The 26,880-nt window shown below is 32.5% G+C and overlaps 1 protein-coding gene across 2 annotated transcripts in view; it reads left to right on the plus strand.

Annotated features, from left to right (window-relative positions):
* Window positions 1-26,880, plus strand: part of LOC132700014 (protein yippee-like 2) — a 105,041-nt gene that overhangs the window by 51,701 nt on the left and 26,460 nt on the right. The window lies entirely within an intron of this gene.

Consider the following 26,880-nt stretch of genomic DNA (forward strand, 5'->3'; position numbering starts at 1 on the left):
ATATTTAGCACTAGAAGTCGACGACAGTATAAACGGCAGGTATCAAAAAAGTGCTATTGGGAGCATACAAAAGTAGTTATTTCAAAATATGAAATTTTGATTTGGATCTGCTTTTTTAATAAGTGCTGAATAGAGCATCTATAAAATCATACCTTTTGTTTATGTTAACTGGGACAATTCCATCTTTTGAACTTTTTTTTAGAATGTCTACCCTTTCGATATATTTTTATTTGTAAACTTCATAATACAAAAACCAATTTCATAATGTCATCAGCGGTCTTCTTCCTCATTGTTTTTCCATCTTTAATAATAATGGTTTCTATCAAATTAAAATTAAAAATAAATAATAGGATGTATAGGTAAGTTAAATATAATTTCAAAAGGATTTTAAAGCCTCTTGAGCTTCACGGATGCCACTTTTTGGTCTAATTAAGCGCCATGTCAAATCGTTGTGCTTTTGACAACTTTAGCCAATATTGAAGTCAAATGTGTTTAATTTTAAGCGGTTATAAAGGAAAAATAAAATTGGAATGCTAATTTTAAAGTCGAACGAAGTGTACGTGCCCAAAAGTTTATTTACACCAACGTCGTTATTCTGTTTGTAAATAGAAAAATTCGATGCTTCCGAAATTAAAATTGCTGGCTTCGATTTAAAAATAGTCCACACTGTTTGTTGGCGTAGGCCGAACTCTATAGTATGAATGAATTTTAACTGTTAAATATTTGCATACGTTTTAACGGCAGAGGTCGAATAGAAGTTTTTGAAGATAAATAGTTTTTTTGGAACGGAAAAATAAACGGCGTACGGAGTGTTCATCCGGCGGCCAGGAAAATACCCTGGGAATGATTTTTAGAGCTGTAATATTGTTGCTGATAGGCTAAAGCAAAAAGTTTGATCCAAGTAGTAACACGGTTAATTATTAATAACTTACTGAATGATTGAAATATAGGCTATCGATACTCACCAAAAGAGAGTTTAGTCCATTATTCTCCAGCTTTGTTCCGCGAAACCTTAGGCTTCCGCGGAACAAAGGGTTTATAGAATATTATGCAACAAGTGCGGTAAACGGCACTTGAGTCACAAGTCCATTTGACACGAGCGGAGCTCAGCGGAGCGAGTTTTTAACAAACGAGTGACTTAAAAAGTTTACCGAACGTGTTGCATACTATACTGGCATGACCGTCAGAATTGACAAACGTCAAAATTCAAGGCGTTAGAGATATCTCCGAAAACATCCGATTGCTCCCAAACTCGTGCGGTAAAATCCCGAAAATGTCCGAAGTGCCTCAGAACCGTGGGAAACGAAACTGACGTGGTAAGTGACGCTTCCCGCCCGCTAGATCGGTGTGTAATTAGGCATTTTACAGACGGAAGTAGGAAAAATATTTGTTGAAACTAACCGAATATTTAACTTGCATTGCCTTTATTTAAACTAACACGTTTCGAACAGATGGATCACTGTCCATTATCAACTATAAACTAACCAAAACTAATTCCTTGACCCAGTTGGGTGTAGTCAACTCTGAAGTTCTTCACCGTGTATTTAAATGCTTGGGTTAATAGAAACGCTTCTAAGATGCCCTTTAAACTTCGTAAAAACAAGCTTTGCTATTCCAAATGTCAATGTTATGCTGTTTCGTATGGGTGTTTTTTTTCGTTTTTCGATTCGTACATTTAGAGGACGTTTGTTCTCTACTTGTCACTACACTACTCGTACTTTTCACTCCTGTTTTGAAAACTGTTTTTTTTTGGGTATTCGTATTCTAACATACCTTTTACTTACGGAATTGTTAAGAGTTAGATTGTATCTTCGTCATGTTAGCTGTAGTCTGTTCTAAAAATCCTAATTTTATCATACCTCTTTTTTAATCTATTTCAAATCAGCATCGAAAGATGCAGTTATTTTAACTATTCGAAATTTCGTTGTTCCAGAAGGGCTGGTCTGGTAAGATGTGTAAAAAATTTGAATAAAGAAAATGTTTGCAATACTTTTAATCTGTAGCTAAAACATTTTCTCTCGCCTTCAAAGAGAGGTTAAAAATGTTCAACATAATATTTATTTGTAAAAGCTAAAGCCGGCTTTGTCAGGATATTGCAAAAGCCCGAATAAGGACAGTATGTCACATTAGTTAGCCTAACAAGCCAATTCCTATAATTTTAAAGGAAAATGGCACTTAATCAGTTTATTTGATGCACTTAGGGCATAATCGACGTTCATTAGGCAGATCGTTATCGACGCCGCACAGCGTTCACCCAGGTAATGCATAATAACGAAATTATGATGGCGTAATGGTAATTATTTTAATGGAAAAAGGTAGGATAGAACGTAAGGTTAAATTTGTAGGTTACTGTTCGCCTCCAACACTTACCGGCCGTCTATCGAAATCGATGAACTCATTTATACCCACAAGTTTTTTCTTATTCTTAACGATGACATTTGGGACCCTTTCAAACTTTTTTACAGCCTCTATTCAGCAGTTCATCTGTTAAATTCTCTATATGTCCGGAACGAGGAAAAATATCTTAAAATCTGGCAGAGAAATGAACCTGATTGAAGTCAGAAAATAACTCTTGGTTTTAGCACTTTCGTATGGTTGCAAATGACTGCCGATAAAAGTCGTTTTTTTATTTTTTTCACTCTCTTCTCTAAAATATCCATTTATACACTGATTTTGTGATCATTCACTCACTTAGTATTCGTGTTGTTTTGCAAAAATGTACTCAAAAACTAAGGGTCGAAGAAAAAGTATTGCATTACACACGTTGATAAAAGGCTTCAATCACGTGTTTATTAAACACCGCTTATGTCAAATCAAACCTGTGACTAAAGTGGTGTTTGTTACATAATATATGATATACAGAGTAGCTCATTACTGCGGGATTCTTTTATATGTCGATAACAGTTTATTTTATCGGAACATTATAAATATAAAAGTTGTTTGTATGAAAGTTTTGCATGTAATGGTAATATTTACTATTATACAGGCTGGCCAACCGTACAGGATTGGCCAGTTCAGTTTCAGGTTTTTCCAACTACGTGCTAGAAAATCTACTAGTCCTGGATTGTCCCGGATTTTTCAATATAGTTATATTTTATCTGTCAGAAAATTTATACAGTGGCAACGCCGTAATTCGCTTTCGAATATGTACGATGCGGAACGAACAAGTTTACTTATACAAGGAAATATCAGCAGTACAATCTCTAAAAATGTATAGAGAACTGTCATTTTAAAACATATGCCCCTGACAGATTAATTAAGTACAAATCGTAATTTCATAGAAACAACTAAGGTTGAGTTTTACTTGACAGCCGAGGAATACCTCTCAAAATGGAAAACTCCATCTTCGCAAATGTTGGATACATTTCTTCTTCTTCTATATTAGGCACTTCTGTCTGTTTTACTTCAATGCAATTTTTATCATAAGTTGTTATTCCATCTTTTTTGTGGGCGTCCTCCGACCGGCAGGAGAATTATCTCTTGCTATCCTCACCATCCGTTGTTCAGACATTCTATCTATATGTTGATTCCATTTCTATTTCTTGTCCAGGTGTTAATGTTTTCATTATAATTTGTTTCCAGGCATTTCTGAGTCTTAGATGTTTCCGGTCTTATTTCAGCGGTATATGTCATTACTGGTCCAACTACTGGTTCTTAAGTATTTATTCTTCCATATCGTGTCTTAGGCTTCCCGCTATTCTATTGACTTTTGCAGTTTGTCCTCTTATTTCCTCCTCTATGCTATTATCAAATGATATTTGATGTTCATTACCTGGTCTATAATTTGGTTATCAAGTTCCAGCTTACATCTAATTGGTTCTTTAGAGATTACTAGTGATTTAGTTTTTTTGGTCGATATTTTCATGTTAAATTTCTTTGCATTTACATTAAACTGATGTAGTTAGTAATCTCTGCAAATCATCTTCATTCTGAGCTACCAATACAGTATCGTGGGCGTAACAAAACACTTTGATTTCTTTATTACCCATTTTATAGCCTTTTTTGTTCTTGCTTCTCTAATTATTTCGTCTAATATAATGTTAAATAATAAGTGGCTTAGTTAGTCTCCTTGCCTTACCTGTAGTTACATCTATGGAGTCAGTTAGCCCGGAATTTACTCTTGCTTCTATATTTCTATTCTATCACGTCCTGTAGTTGAACACTATCAAATGCTTTTTCTAAGTCTATGATGCACAAGAACACTGGCCTATTGTACTCAATTGATTTTTCTATATTTTGTCTAATTACAAATATTGCGTCATTATAAGATCTTCCACTTGTGAAACTTTGTTGTTTTTCAGAGAGTTTTACAAGTGGAGTTATTTTGTTGGTAATAATTCTTGTTGTCAATTTCAAATTCGTGCATAGGAGGTTAATTCCCCGATAGTTATTTGGATCAGTTTTCTACCCCTTTTTTAAAAGCGGTATCATTATGCTTATCCTCTAGTCTTTCGGTATTTGTGATCGCATCATTAACTTTAGTTAGTTCTCTAATTAGTTTGGGACCTCCGTAGTTCAATAATTCATTCTGTATTCCATCTTTGCCAACCGATCTTCGTTTTTTTTAATTTCTTAACCGCTTCTTCCACTTCTTCACTATTTATTTCTAGTATTTCATCTGTTACTATACCGGGGTTTTTGGTGTTAAATTCTCCGTCGTCTTTTTGATATGCTTTACCTCTATCAATTTGCAAACCATAAAAGTCGTGTTCCATATCTTTTGAGATTTTTTCCCAATGTTCCGTTTTCTTTTTCCTTACCAGTGTGTTTTTTTCGTTACGAATTCTTTTATATTCTTCACAGTGTTCTCCTATTTTTGTAGACTTATATTTGAGATAGGCTCTTGTTTTCTGTTGACATTTTAGTTTTACTTCGTCAGAAAACCGAGGTGTACTTTATATTCTTTTTGATATTCTGTCGGTTTTGCGTTCCCCAAGCGCTTCTTTTGCTGCGTTTTTGATATTTTCCCGAATCGTTCTCCAGCTGTTTTCTATATCTTCTTCTCCTATTACTGAGTTTTCGTTTATTTTGTTTTCCAATAGTGTTTGACAGAGATTTTTCTTATTTCTTATTGTCCCTAAATTAAATTATATCTTAACATATAGTCTATTATTGATCTATCTCCTCGTGTAGTTTGGAATGTATATTTATGCATCTAAAAAAGGTGTTATTTATTCGTAATTCGTTTTGTGAACAGAAGTTTACTAAACATTCGCCGTTCTCGTTAGTCACACTTTCTTTAAATTTTTGTTTCCCCCTGGTATTACTGCGTTCCCTACTCGTGCATTAAGGTCACCTAATATGATAATTATCTTTCTTTTTGGTATTGCATCAATTGTCTCTTGTAATTTTTCATAAAATTTGCAGTTTTCTGGGCTGTAAATTCCAATTATGTTAGTTTTTTGATTTTCTGATTTAAGCTTAACTAATATAATTCTTTCCGATACATTCCTGGATAATTTGAACAATCCTGTTCCGAGGCATGACATTGGTTCTGTGAGCCGGGTATAGTTTTTACTGTGGGTAGGTTGCTAACCTTGACCACAAACCCTCCTCCTTTATCCGGGCTTGGGACCGGCAGTGACAATGGTAGAGCTACTCAATCTACCCTACCATTACACCAGGCGGAGTTTGGATACATTTAAATGGGTATTATTTCACCACTTTACCACATTACTCAGAAATTCAACCCGCTATAAAAACAAATTTTATAATGAAACATTAATAAATGAAGATGAGCTGTTTAACGAAATATTTTTAATAAAAGAACTACTAACCAATGAAAAGTTAGAATATTGGCAAGCAAGCGATGTTTTTCTCGTGTAGCTTGAAGTTTTTAATAATTGTACAAAAAAGCAAGTCTTTGATAGGCACTCTGCCTATCCGGTACTATTGCAGAGGAAGATAGAGTGTTTTCAATTATAAACAAATTTTGGAGTAGCGGAAAAATTGAACTTCATGTGAGCGCTGTGAAATCGGTCATGATTACAACGGGAATTTAATGTTTGGAGTTTGACAACTTCCTTTTAAAAAATGATGTCGCTCTAAAAAATAAAACAAAAACAAAATTTAGTTGGTATATATTTTCAATATCTGTAAGATAATTTTCTTTTATACACAAAGAATATATTTTTTTGTAATAAGTTAAAAAAATGTATATTTTGTTTTTATTTTTACATGAGTTAAGGGGGTGGGGGGAGGTGGATGTAAGCCTTCTGCATTATAGAGGATATCTCATAAGCCTCTCACAGCACTAACCAAAACTAACGAAAATTAACCAACCAACAACAATTCTTGGTGTGGAAATATTGGGCCGTTCATTTTGCTATTTTTTATTTTTGCTTCCTTTTTCTTACATACACCACGCTGAACTGTACTTTGAAAATAACATTTTTATTTGCAAACCTTCTAACTTTCATATATTTTGTTGAATTTTTGTATCGATAATTGTCCTTGGAGGATACACAAAAAAGGGCGTGTCCTGTCCCTATTACCCTTCCAAATTTTCGTGATATACGCTTGAAATTTTAAGACTTATTTCGTGTATAATTTTTTCTTTCTTCTGTATTTTTTATGACAACTATAGTTTTTGAGGTATTGATAATTAATTAATAAATTAAAAGTTAAAAAATGAACATTAGTAAATAACACATTTTTATAAATCGACAACGCCAAAAAAATCTTAAGTTTAAAAATTAGTATTTTTAAAAATAGTTTAACAAATTCCACCTGCTTCCCTTCTTCTTTAATACACATGCACGCCCTTTTAATAAGTTAACGAGTGCAATTTGTTGAAAAATATTAGTTTTTATTGTAATTACAAAATTCAGAGTCTCAAATGGTGCTCACTAGTAATGACAATCGCATAAACAGAATTTTTGGTAAACCTCAAAACACCTGTAATCCAGGAGACTAAACTATTGTCAAAATACCGAATTTTTACACATATATGAGAACGTTTTCTTATTGTTAATTAAAATGACAGAAAGTCTAATTTACTGGTCATTTTTTAATTAGTTAATGTGCAGTATCCCAAAAACTAAAATTGTCATCAAAAATACACTAGGGAAAGGAAATAATTCTTAAGGTCATAGGTGTACATCGAGAAAATTTTAGTTATAGTGTGTAGAACACCCTTTTTTTCCGCTCGTCGTTCTTATTTATTTAAATATGTAACTTAACAGGACAGTTAGAGATTTATAAATTAAAATGATATAAAAAAAATCCTGAATTTTAGAACCATGGCATAATGAAACTCCCAATATTTTCACACAAAGATCTGTCATTAAACTTTTTTGTTTCCTACTCCAAGGAAATATACAAAAATATCGTGTCACATGTTCCATTTTCCATTAAGCGCTGACGAGACAATGCGGCAGTTTTTTCCGAGGATGCTGTTTGCTATCGTGTAAAATATCCGGGAAAATCCGACCGGACTTTGTCCTGTATTTGTATTTAAAATGTAAAAAGGGTTCGCTTTTTCCGACTTTTCCCGCCGCTACGTGAAACGTTCATTTATATAAGACTCGGGCAGAACTTATCTATTTTCTCCGTATGTGAAACTTCGCAATTTTCTGCCCTATTATTCGCTCTCTTTTGAGCGTGAGTTGCAACTTGCAAAGTGCTCGCCGTTTCACGGAAGGCGGAAACGCGAAAGCGAAAATCGAATGAAGGTCAGGCTTTATTGTCCGTTCCGTTTAATCGTGCACTGGCATAACACTTAGCGCTGGAAGGAATTCAAAAATAGTGACGCTTATCTGTAATTTGTCATAAAAGTGGCTGTGTATTGATTTTCAGAAATGTGACGCCGTCATCCAAGTAGCAAAGTGTTAGTTTACAAGCAATACATATACAGATAAAGAAAAAATTTGATGCGTTCTTAGAGACACCTCAAGTGCGACGAAGATAGAGCTCTCCAAACAATATACCGTCTTTACGACATATACGACGGTATTTAACTTCGGCAAATTTTTATGTAGGTCTAACCGCAAGCCTGCATCGCTTGGGTTTCTCTTTGTAATCCTTAATAAATAGATTCGCAATTCCACAATGACGTTCCAGATCCGCACTTCGGTACTTCGTGCATACAAAAACTTGTCTCTTATTGATGATTTTGTAATAAATTCTTCGTACGAACGCACTCAAGTTTCTTGGAAACAGTCAATGTTCAAAACACTACGCAGCTCTTCATGTAAAGTTTTAATTGTTAAAACAATATTCTTGTGATACGCGTCATATATCAACCGTCTCACTATTGCGGAATAGTGCATGTCACGTAGACTTTTTGTTGTTGTTGTTAATTTTATGGATCCACTTTCCCCAGATGTCGATTCGAGAAACAGAAAAACATTTAAAATTATAATTTTGGCAGCAACCGCCAAGTGTGCCCCAGTCTTTGATCCATTTGAATTTGTGGGATGTTAATCACCAACGATTATTACGTCATCGATCACAATCTCAACTTCTTCGTCGCTGGACATCACAAATGACTAACAAAATTTAATAATGTTAGTACTTGGTAAGAAATAAACTGTAATAAAATGTATATGGTACCTCAATAAAATTGCACACAGAAAAAAAATTGAACAACAGTCAGTTGGTAATTACTAATTACAAACACAAGACGGAATAGAAATATCTCCAATATTTTAGAGTCATTATGTTATACCTTTAAATTAGGAATCAGTTAAAGCTTTCTAATGTGTTGTTAATATAGCAGATCCACCTATCTAATAGACAAATTCAACTTTAAATCGAGCTAACTCAAGTAGGGACTGTTTTAGGAATATTTATAAAAAGCATACTGTTATGAATCAATATAACAGTTTAAACAAAGAAATTTTCCTTACTCTTAAAATTCAACAGTCGGCACGGTACAGTTCTTGTCGGCTAACATCTTAAATACTACTTAAACTCATTCCGAAGTCAAAACCATAAAAGTCTGAAAAGACGGTATGTCGTTTGAAGAACTCTAGTAGAGTTCTACACATGCGGCGTGTATAAGTACATCCCAACGCGAAAATCGTTTGATAAATGTGACAACAGCGTATCATCATTTCTCTTTCCTCTCTTTGACTCCAATAGTCTCGGAACTTTTTTATTACACTAAAGGTTTAGCCAAGGGAGTTAAAATTTTACAGTTTTTCACACATAAATAACAAGAATTCAGCTAAAGTCTTATTCTAACTAAAATGAGGAATTCCTTTAAGTTCGACCAAATTTAAGGCTAGAAAATTAACCCATAGACCCAATATTAATACATACAACAATAGTGCTAAAATTTTAGTATGTGCTGTTAACGTATAGTGTCAATAGTAACGGTGATATTAGTAAAATGCTGACCATTCATCGACTTCATCGACATCCAATTCAATAAAAAAGCTGTGACAATTCTTCTTTATCAGTTAGCGGAAAAGACATGATAATTCTAGTTTTACGATGTTTAAGTTGGAAAGGCCACGGTATTTTAATTAGTACATGGAAGAAAAGCAGTAAAGGGAGAAATTTTTTTTGCTCGTGTCCCTACATTTTACACCCGCCCCATTTCTTTCGTCATTAAGTACATTTTACTCGTTTTCTTCATTTTCACAAAAGGGCAAAAATTCCGAGGGAAATGTTGTCCTTGAGAGAAGGTGTAACGCAGTGGTTTCTAACCAGTGGGGGGGGGGGGGCGCCGTCGTAGGGGGGCGTGCAGCTGTTTCCAAAATACCATTTTCTTTTTGTATTTTTTTTTAGATTTGTTTTATTATATTTAAAATTGTTATTTTTTATAATAAATAATTGTTTTTATGTACATTTTTACATAACATTATATATTATTTTGTATCCCATTAAGTAGATTATAATATCAGTTGAGTATTTATGAAATTAGAATGTTAGAAAAATTAAGGCGGCGCAACAATTTTTTTTAAAGGGGGGCGCAGGTACAGTTAGGTTGGAGACTACTGGTGTAACGTTTGGCATAAGCCTTTGGGATTGTTGATTGGTTGAGTGCCACCCATAAAATTTTGTTTTTTAAATTAATTTTGTTTTTTTTATAGGCATATGGCACGCATGGCTTTTATATGCAATGCATGCAATATGCATATAAGAAAAAGAGGCGTCGCAAATACTGAGTATAACCTTTGAACTTGATTGACCGTATCGACAGGGTTCTTCATAAGTTATGTCAAAAATTTATAAATTATAAGATAATATTGTGAACCGTTAAAACATCCATCCTGTCCCTTTCAACAAACAAACAAAATTTGGTATTTACAATTATTTTATAGGTTGAACTTATTATAAGCCGGCAGATGGGATTAAAATTATAATCAAATATCCTTTACACTCCACTTTATTCCTATTGCTATCATTTAAAGTTTTGGCAATATCTATTATTGTTAAACAAAGTTCATTTTGTGTGAATAGCACGTCGTGGTCTAGTGAAAGAATAATATGAAAGCGACTACAAATAAAGAGATACGTTTTGATTTTTTCCCGATTAACTTTATGGGAAATAACAAATTTTTGGCCGATGAGTCGAACGTTTTTTTGCGTTAATCAAAAATATATTAAAACTGTATTCTAAACTATTCATCTTCCAGCGAATTTCGCGAGTAAGGTCGAGAAGCTTTATGGGTCACAGTTCAAACAACTTGACCTTTGGGGGTTTGCTTTTCTAGTTATATAAAATGATTTTCTTATTCTTTATCAGATCTAAAGATTTTCTGCGTAGCTTAAGGCGGAACTGGGGAAAACTATAAGAATGTACATTGATAAATGCGTTTCAAAATTTTTGAGCTAAATTAAGTTTTGTACGCATGTTCTCGAGACAGTTAAGGCTCAATTTATTTATTTGAATAAATTAATTTAGAAAAATTAATTCATAAGAAAAGCTTATTTTGTTTTGGGGTGCGAAAGCGATCAAAAAGTCAAGAATCTCTTTTTTTTGTAGGTTTTTTTGGTAAGTAAATGGTATATATATATATGGCGTTTTTAAGTTTTTTTGGTAAGGAAATAGTATATAGAGGGTGTTCCACGACATGCCTCCTATAGCTTGGAAGCGTGTTGCTGAGATGATTTCATGGACATTGCTAAAAACAGTTCTACACAGCACTACAAGCGGAAAATCGTCGACGATATTTATCAACTGCCGCTCTTCCGTTTCCATTAAACAATCCATAAACAAAGCGAATGACCCGCCTATTTTGCATTCGAAAAAGTAAACATTGTACCTCGAAAAGTACTTTAATGTAACACACGAAAGTAAACACGGAAAAATAATTTAATTGACGATTACTGTCACAATGCAAAAGATTCACAGCCACCTGGACTTTTTAATTATAATACCCACAGCCGAACGTAATACTGCAGCAACTAATTCAATAAAGCGGTTTCTTTTAAATGATCTTTAAAATTTCAAATGCTTGTAGCTCAGTTAGAATAACGTTCCGGTTATATCTTGATTTGACATTTTTAACTTGAAATCACTCCAGCGACACACTCCCAGGCTATGGCAGTCATGTCGTGGGACACCCTGTGTAAAACAAGTTAGATAAACGCCACTTTAATCACTAATCAAGATGTGTACTTACATCCAATATTTGTAGACTCGTCTAGAGTACGGGCGCGTCAAGCAATTGTTTGAGAAAGCCCAATTAAAAAATGGATTTTTAGTTTATTATTTTATGTAATGTATTTCACCTTGCCCAGAGTACTAAACAATATTGTTATACTCTATCCCAAGTAAAATATTTGATATTATTGTATTGTATTTGTATTTTATTGTAAACTCATGGTACATGCGCAGTGTGCTTTGAAATATTTTTATCTGCTCCATAAAATGATTTTTTATTGGAATCCAACCTGATTTGAGCTATAGTGTTTTAATAATGGCTAAATTCATGTCAATAAATTCAAACAACAGCCTATTGTTGCTTGTCAAATAAAAAAAAACTCGAAGACGGCAAAGATATTCAAGTGATAGGTGTTCATGTAGGTTGTCAGGTAGCTTTTAGAAAGGAGTCTCCATTTTTATGGAGGCATTTTTAAAACTGGACTGTCAAAGAAAGTTTGATTTTTTTTCAACATCACAGCAGTGATATTGAGCATTTTAACTTAGCATGGCCTTCAAAAAAACACATCAGGTATATTGCGTGGACCTACAAACTTTACATATTTTTTCTGCTCCTGTCTGTAAAATATTTAATTACACACCGATCTAGTGCTTTTTTGAAATGAGCAACACTCTATTGAAGAATTTTTGGTTCAAACGGTATATCTCTTGAATCTTTATGATCTATTCATTAGGGATCACTATAAATAGCTATATAAATAAATTTTCTTAATCTCTTAATCATTTTAAATATTTTTTTCTACTCCTGTCTGTAAAATGCCTCATTACACACCCATCTAGCGTGCGGCTAGCGTCACTTTACCACATCAGTTTCGTTTCCCACCGATGCGAGCCACTTCGGACATTTCCGAGATTTTACCGCACGGGTTTGGCAGCAATCGGATGTTTTCGGAGATATTTCCCACACCTTGAATTGTGACGTTTGTCAATCATGACGGTCATGCCAGTGAATGTATTCGTGTCGCCCGGCTCGTGTGAAACAAACTCGGCACTTACGGCACTTGTTGCATAATACACTATTTTTCTTAAAACCGTTTTGATTTGAGAGCACTCTCAATCATGCAATCATTAAAATAATCTTGAATAAATGCTTTTTTTTTGCCTTATACATGTTAAAAGTTAATATTGCCACCCAGTAATTAGTCGGTTTTAAAAAATCGTAATAGTCTAAAAACTTCTGCCTTCATCCTTTTGACTAATATATTAAACGGGAGGAGTAAGAGGCGCTCTACCGCACACTTTTGCAGTTAAAGGAACGCAAATGGGTGACGCTAATTTTAGGAAATTACGTTTAGGTATTTATTTGCTTGTAACTGAACTGAAATTACAACACGAACGAATTGCGAATTGCATGTCTCCAGACGTTATTGTTCCTCTATAGAGCTTTGTTTCTCTTTCTTCAATTTTCATCGGGCGACACTTGTACGAATTTATTAATCATTACTTTCAACCAGCGACACTCGAAAAATGGCTTCTTTTGTGTACGCAACAAAGATGCCCGCGATCGAGTCCTCTTTACAGTTTGTTATATAAAGGATGAATCGATACCACAGCATATCGTGTATTTCGAATTCAATGAACGCATATAAATTTGCTCTGACAAGGCGCAACAAATCAGAAACTAAACGTGGTTTAAATGGACTTGTGAAACAAGTGTCGAAAAATGTAGGTATATTCTTAAAAAAGAAAACTTACAGCTGTTGGAAGTAATTAAATTAAATAAATGTCTACAAGTTTAAAAGTTAAATCTGAACAAAACTTACAACCAAAATTTCAAAAAAAAAACTTCCATTCCAGCCTCCAAAATTTCATCAATTATGTGTCATTTTGCATTAACTTTTTGTTTTTCGAATCTCTCAAGTGTTTACCTCTATTACTATAATCTAAATGGCATTATGGCAAAGGTAATAAATATTAAACGGAATGCTTATAACTAACAACATGTGCTGATAAGTGAGAGTATTGCTTGTAAACCACTTTCAATGTATTCTTCATACTTCAAGCTTTTCCTTTAGACTATAGACATTATTATAACATCTTTGCGATTAGTTATAAATTATTTACTTATTTTATACACTCCTCTTTTATCCAATACTTTCATAATGTGCAGTATTATACTCTAAATAGCGAGTCAAATTAAAGGCAAGATTGCGAGATGTTCCTAGTAACGTACCGAACATATACAATTAATAACAATTAAAACGACTTGTTAGTACGCATTAGAACCGACCAAAACAATGATAAAATAATAGTCGTAAAAATTAATACCGATGACCTCCCTTTAACTTATTGTAAAAATGCTATAGTTTTTACAAAATTTCTGGATTCCTCCTGCGTCGGTTTTTGCTGATTCGAACTTGATGACGTTTAGCCAATCATCCTGTTGACTTCTTCAGAGCTTGACTAAAACTGGGACAGTTTCAGCCAAGCTCTGAAGCAGGCAACAGGATGATTGACGGAACCTCAACAAGTTCGACTGAGCAAAGACTCACGCAAGAGGAATCCAGAAGTTTATTAAAAAGGATTACAATAGCCTGTGGAAGTTTCTTTGAAAAATTATAATGCTATTTTTCTATACTACTTTATGATATCAAATTTCTTAACTCTGCAAACTGAGACTGCACAATTATGGTCTGTTCATAGATATAAGAAAGTGGCCAATTGCTTTTGAATTGGATTATCCAAGGGTGGTCATTAACATACAATGCAACAAGATTATTACCTAAAGTTTCGGAATTTAAATTCAGGTAAAATTGTGGTCCGTAATAGAAAATAATTTTATACCTACCTGTGTTTAATATTCTTTGGTTTGGTATACTACTTAGTTTAAGTTTATCAGTAATCATTCTTATTTCGTGTGTAATACAGCGTGTGTTGAATCGTGTGCGAATTATGCAAAATATGTGCGAGTCTAGTGTATCTGAGGAGATGCTCCCGCCCAAATGTAGAAAATACTATTCTATTGAGACTAAGGAAGTTATAAACAATGTTTATTTGACTCGCATTGAACGTGGTGCCAGCAAGCAATCATCTTTTGAAGAAACGGCCACATTGACGAAAATTCCATCATCAACTGTATGGCAAAGTGTGAATAATCCCATTTCAGCGAGGAAAAATAGAAGCGATGTTAAAATTTTCGCGAGTGTAGATGAAAGTGATCAAGATATACGGCGTAAAATTTACCAGTTATACGAGGAACACATGGGTTTTAGATTTAAAAAAATTGACAAAAGGCAAAGTTTAATGGAATCTTTTAGAACTCGGAAATGCTACTGGAATATCTAGAAAAAATTGGGATTTACAGAGAACAACAAAGACCAATTATTTACTTGGATGAAACCTGGGTCGACACTTATGAAACCCCGGAAAAGGGTTGGGTTGACTCAACTGATAAATGTAAAACAAACGCGCCATCAAAATAAATAAAAGAATAACTATTTTGCATGCTGGCTCTAAAGATGGTTGGATTCCAAATGGACTTTCCCTGTCTGCGAAAAATATTAAAGATTCTTCTCTGGTTTATTTGAAAGTTGATCTAAATTAAAAATTTAAAACTAGTTCCAAACATTCCTCCTAATAGCATAATTGTAATTGACAATGCAAGGTATCACAGTAGACAGTTGGCTAAATCCTCATGTGACACAAAAGCAACAATTCAAAACTACATGTATAATAACGACATTTGTTTTCACGAAGACTATACCAAAAAGCAATTAATTGAGGTTCTATAAAGCTTGAACCTACAAAAGGAATACGTCTGTGATAATAATGCAAAAAATCTAGGGCATACAGTTTTAAGGTTTCCACCTTACCACTGTATATTTAATCCCATTGAACATGTTTGGCACCAACTGAAATCTGCCATTCGTCGTAACAATGTTTTTCCCCGTGTTAACTCCAATATCCTCAAACTTTTAGAAACCGAAGTCTTTAACATCCCTCCACAAAGTTGTGCAAATCCTGTTACACATATAGAAAAAACAGAACAATCGTATATCCATATTGCAAATAATATAGAACAAATAATAATTAGAACAGGCGATGATAGCGATAGTGATACTGATATATTATGTGAATAATTTTAAGTAATTTAAGTAGGTAATAAAAACAATTTGTAATTTTATTTTAGATTTAAATATAAATACATACATAAATAAATAAATATTGTTTAGTATCATTCCTAACAAATCCCCAAATAGTTGAATTCTAAGCAAAGTACGGACCTGTTCGGCCATATTTCATTCTTACAGCTTGCCCGGGTCTTTCCTTAATTCGTATCAGTTAGTCACTTTCTTATATCTATGAACAGACTTTACCTGTGTATGCAATGAGTTTACACACAAATCACCGAAAATTGTAAAAATCCCAAAATGATCAACAAGCATTGTAAATTTCCAGCCTTTATTGTATTATATATTATATCAAAATGAAATACAACTCTAATAAGGCGACATTCTCATTAATAATAATTTTACAAATTAGCTTGTACAGCCCATATTATGATCATAATATTTTTTCTACTCTCTTCTGTAAAATATCTAACTGTACATCGATCCAGCGTGCGGGAAGCGTCACTTTACCACGCGAGGAGATTCTTGTCCCACGGACCCGAGCCACTTCGGACATTTCCGGGATATTACCGCACGGGTTAGGGGGCAGTCGCATGTTTTCGGAGATTTTACCGCACGGCTTGAATTTTGACATTTGTCAATTGTGACGGTGATGTCAGTGAATGTATTCGTATTGTTTTGCAGAAATGTACCCAAAAACTAACGGCAAACTTTTTAAGTCACTCGTTTATTAAACACTCAATCCACTGCGCTCCGCTCGTGACTCAAATGCCATGGTACACGGCACAATATATTAATTCTACATCGAAGGAATTAGTTATCCACTAGCGAACAGACACTAAATTCCAACTCCACAATAGTGTCCGATAGAATCAGCATTCTGTTTTGCTAGTGCTATGCTATATAAAAATATTTGCCATTCCAATTCTGCGACGCGAACCCAACCAACTCTTGGCTCTTTTGTTGTTTGTGCAAAAACTTGTCACGCTAAAGTACTAAACTTTTAATTATTTATGTAGCTCGCATATCAGCCTTTTTTAATTGGGTGTTTTTAGTTGCTCTAATTATCATTATAGTCAAGTTTAATGAGTGGTAATACTTTGTGTTACATGCAGTCGTTATTTCTAAGTAACTGCTCGCGAAATAAATTGAAAACTGTCTCGTTGTACCGGATTCGATCAATTTCACAGCATATGAAAAAGACGGATTTTACAATGATATTGGATATTGGTCCGCTATAGTTTTTACACTGAATAGTTTTTACTTTTTTGTGTATTTACTGTCTTTATATAAAGCAAAAAATATTTATTGGCGTTCCCATGCCACCTTACTTCCTCTTTAATAATTCTCCAATTGATACTGGCAAATAATATTAATGAAAGACCTGTATCAGACTATTTCGTCCTTCCAGGAAGAAACAAGGGAAATATAATTATTAAAAATACGCACATTAATGCCACAAAAGGAATTTTTCGCGGAACAACAAAATTGATAACAATGGTCGGTTTTCTCGCGATTTCTTATCTTATTACAACAGGTCAGTAACTTCGCATTGTCTGCAAGCAGTCTAATATTACAAACATGTAATACGGTAACCTGGGAAATTTTTCATAATTCAAACTTAATGGGAATTTTCTATTGTTTGAGCTAACGGTATTGCGTTTTGTGAAATAAAAGAAACTGTATATCGGTATACATCGGTGGAAGCAAACGGTAAAAAAATTCTTCTTATCAACTTTGAAAACTTTTTGGAAATAGTTTTTAACAATGTGATGAAGTACCCAAAGTTGGAATAGTGTTATAAAAAAATAGCTTAATGCGTGGCTAAAAAAATTTGATTTCAATACACAGTGTTAAAGTTAACTGATTACAATGCATTTTTAACATATTATTTTTAATTATTTACATTATAATCATATTTTTGAGTCTTGGTGTAAATCTGTCATTGTGTTATGATTATCTAACAGTTATTATATTATTTGAAGAAAACAACACAAATTCAAATGATTTAATGTTAATGTGTTAAAATGTTTGGTGGAATTAAAAGATGCTATAGTTAAAATCGCAAATCATGACAATTACGTCACCCCATAATTAGGCGAAGATTCTAGACCATTAAAATATTTTAATGAATTAATTTTTTTTTTGCTCCGAAAAGCTTTTATTATTATTATTATCCAAGATTTGTAAGTTATTTTTTGCGGATTCATACTTATGATGAATATTTTTGAATATTTTTAGTTAATGAAAATTTATTTAAATATACAGCACAACAAACAAGTATTATGTTAAAAATGTATACGAATTTTAACACAAGATACAAAGGACAATTTATTTAAAAAAAACAATTTTAACAAAAGTGCACACGAATAAATTTTATAAAAGAACAAAATATACAATGTGTTGTTTTTTCCCGACGTAATTTTTAAAATTTATTATGAACAATAAATTACTTTTAGTTAGTAGGTACCCTAACTAATTCGTTCTAATTTTTTTTATTTAAAACTCTGCCATTAAGTTCACTTTCAGTATCACTTAATCGAGGAAAATTATTATGGGCTCTATATCATTAAAAATGGTTTTGTTATACCACTCTACAATAATTTTATTGGTTTCTTTCACGCAATTTTTCGAAAACAATTTCATCACCATGACAGTCTCTTCCGATTTGTCTATCACAATAGTGTTTAACAGGCGACCATATCAACTCAATAGCATTGAATTTACACTAGTATGGGGGGGTATGACTTCGAATGATTTAATCTATCGCTTATTTCTTTTCTTTGTGACTTCTTTTCACTATATCTAATAATTCTAGTTTTGTTAATGTTGCCTGGAATTTAATTTTGTTTTTAACCAACCAGTCGCCGATCTCTTCTTTAAAAGAACTTCTACCGGGATCCTTTTATAATTATAACTGACGGCTCTTTCAAGTTGTATCGTAATTTTTTTTCAAATACCTAATAAATATCTTGCTATTCATATCGCCATAGTAATCTGCAGATTTTGACCTGGAATAAAATACCAAGCTTGCTACATCAACAAATCCTTTTTCACTCCCTGTATGGACGACAATAAATCTCTTCCCTTGAAAGTCCAATGGTCATCTTACAACTTTTTATTGAATTATCTTGCCAAGACTTTTTTGCATTTCCTTTGGAAAATATCCACGTTTCGCGGGTCAAAAATAACCTGACGAGAGGAAGTGTCGACATACTCGTAATTTCTTACAAATTTTGTTCGAAGTAACGAAACATTGGCTTGCTCCGCAAGTTATCTTCAGTAATCATCTTTTTTGAATTTAAAACCTATGCCAATACTCTCTGCAAAGAACTATTGCTGATAAAAGCAAATTCTTGTTCTTTAATCCTTCTTTTCTGGTGACTTTATTACGTTTTTTAAACGCTTTTTTTAAGCTTACAACAGTAGATATACTAATACCCGCTGAAAAACTAGAAGAAGAAATTACCAATCAAATAGCGGAGATAGCGGACAGAGGTAATAAAGGTCCATCATTGTCTTTTTCTTGTTTAAAATAATTTTGCAAAGATTTACCTTTCACAGCAAAGACTTATTTAACTAAAAATTAAAAATAAAGGTCAGGTTAAAACCAGGTTTTTACATGCATATATTTTAAGGCGCAATAAATATTCAAACTCTTATGCACATTTGCACTGTACCAATCCTGCTATAAATCTCAAAATACTAAAGAACACATTAAAATGCAAATGGTGTCAAAAATGTCACAGAATGACAATTATATATATATATATATATATATATATATATATATATATATATATATATATATATATATATATATATATATATATATATATATATATATATATATATATATATATATATATATATATATATATATATATATATATATATAATATATATATATATATATTACAGAAGAAATATGCTTAAAATGTGTTTAAATATTTGAGGAGTAAAACGCATATTAGGTATTCTTATGCACCTGCCTTAATTATTATGCTGACAAAGTAATTTTGTTTTGAAAAAAAAAACATAAATAGCAAACAATTTATATGACAAAATGTATTAAAAATCGGGGCACCAAAGTATAAACACAAGCTAACGAACAACCACAAACTTTCTAGCTTTCAAAAAATTTAATCTATCAAACTAACAGTAGTTAAACGTGAAGTTACAAATTCGTCCATCTTTATCCGATACTGTTTTCTTAAGACAACAAAATTGGTAATTGTCTTTTTCTAATACACTAAAAATTGTGAATCTATTGTCTTTACTTTAAAATAAAACGCGAAATATTTTTTAGCCAAAAGAATATACGGAGAACGAACTTTTTCGTTATATACAAATAGCGTACAGACATTCAGATAGTCAGAATGATGGAATTTTTATACACTGTAGTAAAATGAAAATGTTGACGTATGACTGACGAATAAATTCCTAAATCCCAATAGTACTTCTTTTTATGTTCCTTTTTACAATGTTGCATTCGACCAGTACCAAAACATGCATCGGTTTACACTATAAAAATAAAATCCAAGCTAAGCTAAAAGAGTCATTTTCACACGAGGTCAAGTGAAAACGTATCTAATACCCGTCTACCATATTTCCATGACAAAGAGACGTTCTCGCCCTTTGTCGGAGACGACTGTTTGATCTGAATAGCGTCCTTGTACTAAATTAGTCTTGTGCATGTTCTTGGAAAATCGACATTATCCTGTTTAAACGACTGCGATAACTTTTATCTAAACTGAGACCAAATGGTTCAAAAAGCGAATATAAAATTTTAAGGGCTACCAACCGCTAAAAGAGAGACGATTAAAGTTCCGCACTTTAAAAAAGCAAATGGCTTTGGTAAATAAGAATGGACAAGGTTTGACAGAAATCAAATCCGGAAAAATCTAAAACATCAATCAAATCAAATAAATTAAATTGGAAATATAAAAAGCGTTAGACAGCTTCGTTCATAAATAAGCTGTTAACGCGAGCACAATTTTATACTACTAACGAGAAGAAGAAGAAGCGAAAGAAAATTTTTTGAAATCCGGTATTGGTTTAATTATTGTTTTATCAAAATCCCCTACTAGGAACATTTTGTTTACCTTATAACAACCAAAATCATGCTTTTGACTTGTTTATTTACGGTAAACACGTGTTAGCTTGACAATAAAATAGTTTTACCTAACTTTGGGTATCAGTATTATCAATAATTCATTCTTTGTCTGATCGAAATGAATGGCCGGCAAGCTCGTAGCTTTTCTTGTAAACATTTTGAAAATGTCGGCCGTGTTGCTGCGTCGTTTCAAGCTACTTTATGAGACTTCGCGTTTGCATATATTTGCACCAACAATAAACTTTAATCCCGTTCTTCCTTGTAATTTATTAGTCACGTATTAAATTTTGGCGTACACTATTTTCGATCGTCACATTCAAAACGGATGAAAAATTTGGGATGATTAAAAACTGTTTAAATTGGCTCAGGATTAACACAATCTCGTCACGTTTCTACATTTACTAAAATTGTTCGGGTTCCCGCATCCATTTATAAAAGTTAACTACGTATATTTCCGCGTGGCACGGTTTCACTTTTCGACTGACCGCCGCACGGTGGGCCAGGAAGTGCCCAAACTATTATAACTAGAATAATTAAATAGACCATCAACCTTCGCAAAACAAGCGAGTTAAGGCGTCTTGTAACCATGGAAACGTCTACAATAATTTTGTAACGTTTGTTGTCACTGTCATTTTGAGCATGTTTTATTTATACAATTTTCCGTGTGAAAAGTGGAGTGGATTTTTTTTTTAAATTAGCTTTTGACAAAATCCAATGCAGGAAGCCAGTAAAGGTAAGTTTTGAGACTAATTTTATGCTAAGTAAATTACTCTAAAAGGCAAATATCCTTAAAAAATTCGACATTATTTTGAATCATATTAAAAAAATAGCCCAAAAAAGTATGTTAAGTAAATTACTCTAAAAGGCAAATATCCTTAAAAAATTCGACATTATTTTGAATCATATTAAAAAAATAGCCCAAAAAAGTATGTTTGTAATTTATTAAGCAATATGTTATAATTTTAGTATAATTTAGGGATGCTGTTGATACTATGTATTAAAGTAACATGTTGTGGTGTTACGTATAAGACACAATCTTGCTCTAACGTACTCCATTTTATAAAAATAATTTTTAAAGAACTTACCGGGTGATCAAAAAAAAACTGAGAAAATTGTTTTTCGTTATAAGTTTTGACCTATTAATATATAAATTCTTTTTGCTTTTTTATAGAGCGATAGCGTAACTTATGTTTGATTTATGTAAGACATTGCTATTATTTTTGACATTTCAATAGTGAAAGGTATTGTCATAACTTTTGTTTACTATGGGTTGTCATGCTCTTTTGATACTAAGACTAACTATAAATCAGAACCATAAATTAACGCTCTTATTGCAAAGCAATGGTTTAACTTTTTTAGAGAAACGGAGCAACGGAGCAAAGTGCTTAACTGAATGATACTTTAGATGTATAAAAACCCTCTTATTGTTTTATTTCTTAAATATTTTAAAATATTTAAAGATGTTAAAAAAATCCGATAGCAATATTTTGTTTTAATCTATATTAAATAATTTTTGTTTTGTTAAATTGTTGAGACCCTGCATTATTATTTTTTTATTTACCCAAATATAATTATTTCAAAATGCTTCTACATGTTGTGTAGTGTTATTAAACATTTTGCATTATTTAATTAAAAAATGTTTGTAAATATAGAGTTTTTTGTGAATACCCTGTATAATAATTATATTGTATTAAAGTTTGAATTTCGTAATAATATTTTCTTTTTATTGATGTGTTTTTATTAATATCAAGTTAAATTTATTGGCATTACAAAAATGTCGAATTAGTCAAGCACCTAGAGTTTCCCTGGCTAACTGTGTGCCGTTGGGAGCTGTGCTCTTATAGAATGGAGCGTCTTCTCGTCCGTTATATTAATTAACTTTATCGCAGGATCGCCATCGTAGGTTTTTTTTTTATACAGCATCAATAATAAATTAAACTAATTTTCGTCAGATTTGATTCTAAACCCTCCATTCGTTTAATATCGGGATGGTGTACTTGGCTGCTATGGGATTTTATGCCACTAGCAGTTGTCCGTCCAAATAAATGACATTTACCGTCAATCCTAAGAAGTCATTTTGTAATTTATTAGAAAATTTGCGACTAAAGTGTCCGAACACGGAATAAGTCAAGCAGAGAAGGCAGCAACTCAATTTGTTATATAACCGTGATTAGTATGAGAAAAAGTTAAAAGAGAACTCGGGCCGAGCGCTGCCTAGCAGAATCAACTCAAAATATATAAACCGACGACCCACCAAACAAATCCACATTAATTAAGCAGTAGAATTCCAAGTCATCACAAGGTATGAAATTATCTATTAATTATTAATTATTATGGTATTTCATTTTTCTGAATAATTCTACTAACAAGAAGGATAAAAATTATAAATTATGTAAGAAAAGTGAGAACGCAAACCCGTTTTATTCTACAAAAATGACGTGAATCTGCCAAACAACGAAATAGCTTCAAAATAACCCGAAAAAAATTTGCCCCACCAATTTTTGTTCAGAAAATTGTACTTTCAACCATTTTATTTATTTATTTATTATAACCAGGTACCTTAACATGACGAACTAACGTCACAATTTACAAAGGTACATTTATCTTAATTCAAAAGAGTAAGCAAAACAATTTCTATATAAAAAAGAAAAAGAAAAACAAAGAATGTAGAAATAAACTCTCTTATTGCTTGATTCCTAAATAAATTGAATGAGCAAAAAGATCTATCTCCAAAAAGTAACTGTTATAAATTTTATGCAAAAGAGATATTGGTGAGTTGCTTCCTAAATTTGTATTATATTTAGGCACATAGAATAAAGCAGGCGTTCTAGTCATTACCGCCCTAGCATTAAAGGATAATTTTTCCAACAGTTTTGGACAGTTTACTCTCTTATTAACAATATTGGTGCAAAAATATGCCACTATATATTATTCGCCTAACAGATAATTTCAACGTATGATAGCAGTCAATAAACTTTTTTTGAATGTTTTCAATTCTGTTTACGTACTTATGATATTGGGTACTCCAAAGCACACTGGCAAACTCAATACTCAAACTCAGTTTTGTGTCTATAGTTACTCCAAGATCCCTGATATGCTTTACTTCTTTAAACCTTACTCCATTAAATTTATAATCAAAAGCTATATCATATATATATATATATATATATATATATATATATATATATATATATATATATATATATATATATATATATATATATATATATATATATATATATATATATATATATCATCAGTTTAATTATTAATTTTTATTTAAATTTAAAAACAATCGATTTCCTAAACAGGTCTTCCTGAAACTTACGACAGTCGTCGATGCGACTGTACACAGGATCCATTTGCATGTTATTATCTAACACATCAGTAAGAGATTCATAGCTACAAACATACCCCGAAAAAAGCCATGTTCCGTTTCACCAAGAACTTACCTAAATTTAAAAAATAACTCCTGTTATAATGGCCTCAAACATTTTGCCTGGAATAAGTCTGTAGTTTGCGATATCAATCTTACTGCCAAATAATCCGGAAGTGACCTTCTGATTAACTTTTATTAAGGATTAAAAATAGCGGTGGCAACAGAGATTCCGGACAAGATTTAAAAAAGATCGGGGGAATTTTTCTGGCCCAGGGGCCTTATTTATATCTAGTTTGTTTAACTCAATTCTAATCTGCCCTTCATAAATGGAATTTCAAGTAACTGTGTGTCACACGGCCTATCCAGTAACGAAACATTTGGAAGAGTTCTTTCTGGCTTATAGACAGTAGAAAAAAAAAAGCAGAAAACGCTTCACAGATATCCGCGTCCGCATTCTAAAGTACTGTTCTGATACGTTACATACTTTGGCACGTTTACTGCTTTCCTCTTATTGCTTACAAAACTCCAAAATGATTTTACGTTTTTTTAAAGATTATTGTCTGTATTTTTGAAATAATTTGCTGCGGATTGTACTTTCAATTACTAATTTTGCGTAGCTTTCTTCTCTTTTTTTTTGTTTTCCTCTAGTTTGTAGAAAAAATAGCGTTGGCGAATCTTGCGGAAAGCGTGTTTTGGGATATATTGTTTATTATATTTTCATATCGCCATAATTTCATACCTTTAACGAATAAAAATTCCAAGGACTTGTAATACAGGCATCGAATACTTCATCACATCAACTCAAAACTTCCTATGGGCTAAGCCGACTTAAAATCTGCTTTGAAACTTTTTTTTCTATTATGTATAATATTCAATTGATTTTTTTTTCAACTCTCGGTTTTACTGCGGTAATTAGACATTTTTAAAATTTCCTGGTAATTCAGCAAAGAACTAACAAAATTAATCCAATGAATCAGCAAAATATATGTTATTGGTTGTTGAAACTTGCCTTTACTTTATGTACTTTAATTATTTGTCATTATTTTATAATTACTAACTACGTATTTGTTAAAATTTATATGCTTTTTTCTATGCACAAAAAAAGTAAACGGAAGATATAAATAGAAATCTCTCCTAAGAACGGTTAAGGGAAATAAACAAAAAACTGCCACTGTCGGAGAAGTGGATGTTTACCTACCATACGATCTATTCTGTTTGCTGTAAACACCACAGATCTCTCTCGTGTTTAAACGTCTTTGTACGCTTTTTGATAAAGGTTGCTCTTGCGAGATTACGTCCCAACTACATCACCGTGCCTACTCCACATTGCTGTTAGTTTCTGCAACTAATACTGCAACCTACCACACGACATTAAATTCTGTGCTATATCGTTCACGTTCGAGTCTATTTTATTTTTATTTATTTAATACTAACAGGTCCGACTCCTCTTTGTTTTTAAATTATTTTTGGTGCGTATGTGATTGAAATGAAACTTGAAAGAATTGTTTTTACTATTATAATTTTTAATGCTCTTATTATCCATCACGGTAAAAAAAACGCAGCAATTATTTTTCGTTTGCCAAAATGCCTAAGTTAGTTTTTTAATTTATTATTTAGTTTTCGATGGTTAAATCGGAACACACATTTGATCTTTTGAAGCCTTTCCCTTTTCTCTCTTTAAAAACCGTTCGTAATTTACGCAACATCGAGCATGGAGCAAAATATCATTCCAGTGTTGGGATATCAATCAATATTTTGCGTTCAACGCACCGTCGTTGCCATATTATTTTTTGTTTGCTCTTAAAAAAAAACAAACGTGTGCAAACGATAAGAGTTCACTGATAAGGGGCTATTTGCCAGATTTGGGTCAGATAAAAAAACCGGGAAAACGAGAGAACGGCAAATGGTAGATAAAATTTTTTATTTTGTTTACTTTGAATTTAATTCTGGTCCGAACGACTATCTTTGACATTTAAATAGGCGCAGTTCTAAATACATACATCAAGCAAACACACCAAATTTAATTTTGACAAAGTTATCTCGTAGGATCTGGCTCGTCGTTTCACAAACAAATTTACGAGCACTTTAGTACATTCGGGAATTATTATTGTTATTATTATTATTATTTTAATTAAAAATTAAAAAATTAAATTAAATAATTTTCTATTGAAAAGCTTTCGATGCCGTCAGACTGCGGTCAGAGGGGGCGTATCAATTTATAGCAAACACAAAGTCAACTGTAGAACTTTAGATTTAGATAAATACTCACTAGACATCCATGCCGAATTTTGCGGCATTGAATTAACCCACAAAAATACCGTAGTTATCAATGTATATAGATCGGGGAGCCACGGCGACCCTTATCTATTTATATCCAGGCTAGAACTTCTTTTAAATGACCTCTACTCTAAGAAGAGAAAACTTATTATTACAGGTGACTTTAATATCAAATTCAACCTGACTTCAAATGCTCTAACGATGGATTTTGTCAACTTACTTGCCACCTTTGGAATCTCCCCTAGTGTCGCTGACCATACCCGTATAACTGAAACTACGTCAAGTTGCATTGATAATTTCCTGTCAATATATCCCCCACTCTGTTCACTGCGGGCAGTGAGGATCCAGCACTCTCTGATCATTCCGCTGTTTTTATGGAATTACACTTTGATGTTTCCTCTGTGCACGATGACCATATTCA

This window comes from Cylas formicarius, unplaced genomic scaffold (assembly GCF_029955315.1).
Source record: "Cylas formicarius isolate icCylForm1 unplaced genomic scaffold, icCylForm1.1 PGA_scaffold_3__17_contigs__length_32017465, whole genome shotgun sequence".
NCBI classification, from domain to species: Eukaryota; Metazoa; Arthropoda; class Insecta; order Coleoptera; family Brentidae; genus Cylas; species Cylas formicarius.